Source organism: Diachasma alloeum, unplaced genomic scaffold (genome assembly GCF_001412515.2).
Source record: "Diachasma alloeum isolate Michigan unplaced genomic scaffold, Dall2.0 Dall_scaffold_00199, whole genome shotgun sequence".
NCBI classification, from domain to species: domain Eukaryota; kingdom Metazoa; phylum Arthropoda; class Insecta; order Hymenoptera; family Braconidae; genus Diachasma; species Diachasma alloeum.
In genome coordinates, this window is record NW_021680364.1 from 1,838,214 (window position 1) to 1,841,341 (window position 3,128).

Consider the following 3,128-nt stretch of genomic DNA (forward strand, 5'->3'; position numbering starts at 1 on the left):
CTTAATTTGAGTACTTTGTAGTCAATTTAAATTAAGACATTAAGACATGCATTGTTGTTATTCTAGGTGTCTTAATCGACGATCTTTTTTCAAACTTATGTCTCATTTGTTTTTACGGATAATTTATTCATTTTTTCTCAAAGGGCCAATCATTTTTTCACTGATACGATAATCAGGGTTACAATAAGGGTCACAAAGGTCAGATTAAGGGTCCAAATAAGGATCTTGGGAGTCAGAAACTAAGGGTCATAAGGGTTTCGATATAGCTATGTATATTATAAAAATCCAAATCGACTTCTGGTGATGAAAATTTGGGTTACAAGGGTCACATTAAGGGCCCAAATAAGGGTAACAGGGGTCACATTCAGGGGCTGAGTAAGGGTCACCAAGATCAAAATAAGGGTCACGAGGGGTATAATGAGGGTCAGTATAAGGGTCACGAAGGGTATAATGAGGGTCCGTATAAGGATCACAAGGGTTAAATTAAGGGTCACAAGGATCAGATTAAGGGTTACCAAGGTTAAACTAAGGGTCACGAAGGGTGCAATGAGGGTCAGTATGTGGGTCACAAGGGTCATACTAAGGGTCACAAGTATCAGATTAAGGATTTCCAAGGTTAAAATAAGGGTCACGAGGGGTATAATGAGGGTCACAAGGGTCATAAGGGTTAGAATAAGGTTTACCAAGATTTAAATAAGGGTCACAAAAGGGTCCCTATTTTTGCACCCAAAATCACGTATAAGATGATGATTCTTCTTGTTATTGTCATCATTCCACAATTATTTTTTGTTATCCCGAGTTGACGCACCAGGGAAGCCTGATGAATGAGAGATTTTCCGTTCCTTTCACAAGCGATTTGATGCTGTCCCCATTCTTTCCACAAAAGTGGAGATTGAAAAGGCTCGTTGAGAATAAAAGGCAGAAGGTCATCGAGCCAAATGACCACTGCCGCAGTAATCTGAAGACAAACAGCGCTTCCATTATTCCTCATTCGCTTATCACACCAGCGATACCCATGATAGTCACGTTTTTAGTCTGCTCTCACTCGGTTTATATTGCGGGACATTAGGGGAAAATGAAGACACAGGGTCAAGGTGTAGAGGATTGTTCGTGATGAGAGAGCTGTTATATACCCATGAATATGTAAACGTCGTTTGAATACCTTGAGGAATCCTCTATCTCGTGATAGTACTCGTTCATCCACTTGAGCATCTGATTAAGACGTTTAATGGCTGCGGATATTAAAAGTTGAAGGAGAGAGAGATAATTTATATCTTCATGGGATAAAAAACTTCAATGTAGTTTTCAAGGAGTAATAAGGTAATGCGAGAGATCTAATTTTCTACTGGTGTTACGCAGTTGCTGCTCAGCGATACCTTCGAATAATCATTGCGAGGGAAACTACATCGAAGGGTGTTTTCAGGAATGAGGGGAGCAGGATGCAGTGAGAGGGAAAAGTCGAAATGCCCTGGGGCTGGAGAAGTAAGAAAGTAGAAGCACTCGGTTTTGCCGGAGGGAACTGGGGCTCGAATAAAGGGAACAGGCGAGTGCACAAGGGGAAATAAAAAATCTGAGGGGATGGAAAAACTGAGGAGGACGTCGGGAAAATAAGGGGGAGGCGGGAGGGCGTGCACGGGGGTTATTGCAGTGCGCGAAAGGAATGAGGTTTGATGCACCCGTTGGAGGTTTTTATTTTAAATAATAGTATTATCTTGAATGATATTGCGAAAAATGGGGGCTATTTCGGAACTGGTAGGGTGATAGACCTTATTTCTGGGGGAATATCGGTCGTGGTGGCTTTGGGTTTCAGTTGTTACCGGGTTTTTAAGACTTTATTTAGGGTTTTGCTTTCGATGTTGATGCGAAATAATTTTTATATATGTTTTTTATATAATTTATCTATGTGATCCCCGTATGACCCTCAATCTGACCCCTGCGACCCTTATTTTGACCCTTGCAATCCTAAATTTTAAAGTCTTTGGAATCTTTTCGACGATAATTCAAAAAATCATTGTTTAATTGAATCCAATTGCAATTTAACATATTCTTCCCAATCCCATCCTAATCGAGTTTGATCATGAGGTTGATTGCATCATCTGTTGTTCAAAAAAATTATTTTGAAACCAGTATTCAGGGAAAGGTAAAAAACATTAACGTCGGGACAATATTGAATCTAATGACTAATATTGCAGCTGCAAAATTCACTGACACTCCATACAACTTCGTCGCGCAGCATCTCAAGAATTTCTCTCCACATTTCACATGAAATTTTCTATCCGAGTAAAATAGATAGAATATACAACTCCAACTGACTCCGCATCATATTCATCCTTCGTCTCCCCATTCTCGTAAACTCCAGTGTCTCAAAGTTGGTCTCTGCTGACCTGTTTTCCACGCACTATTGAATAACCGTAATTTTCATTTCTTATTTTTTTCTGTCTAGAGCCACCAAAGTCTTGGGAGATTACTCGAAAGTTCAAACTTAAAGTCACGTTTCCCCAAAACTTACTCAGTCTCTCGCCCCAATGGATTTTTTTTCTCTCCAGGAAATGGGAAAAGTACAAATAAAGAGAGGGAGTCATTTATTCCCTGAAATTTTTATTAACGTAGTTCCTATATAATTGTGCAATTGCGTGTGCAATTGCATGTGTAACATGAAGATGCGGTGTGCGCCAACTATCCTGTTGGGGACATAAATTCACCCGGCGGATGAAGAGAGGAGTGAAGGGGATGTACACAGTGGAGTTGCAGTTGAAAAAGGAGGAGCGGAGACAGCTAGGATGTACTAGGCGGTAGTGACACGGAATGGCAAACCCCCAGGACGAGGAAATGCTCCCTGGGACAGGTAAGTACCCGAGTCGAATAATTGGACCTGACAAATTCTACTTAGGTCTCTCCGTTCAGAACTGGATAGGTCTTGGGAAGCCTCTTCCCAAGTGCTTCCGAGACCTTTCTACCTCTGGTTATGTCCCACTTCAGCACTTGTTAGGTGTAAGCAGGACTTGCATTCAGACTTTCCAAATCCTTGCCGGTCCCCGTAATTCTATGGGCCTATATTAAATCTGCGTTCATATCCCTATTTACTCATGCGTTATTGAAATAAAAAATGCAATTATTGTTTTTTTTTT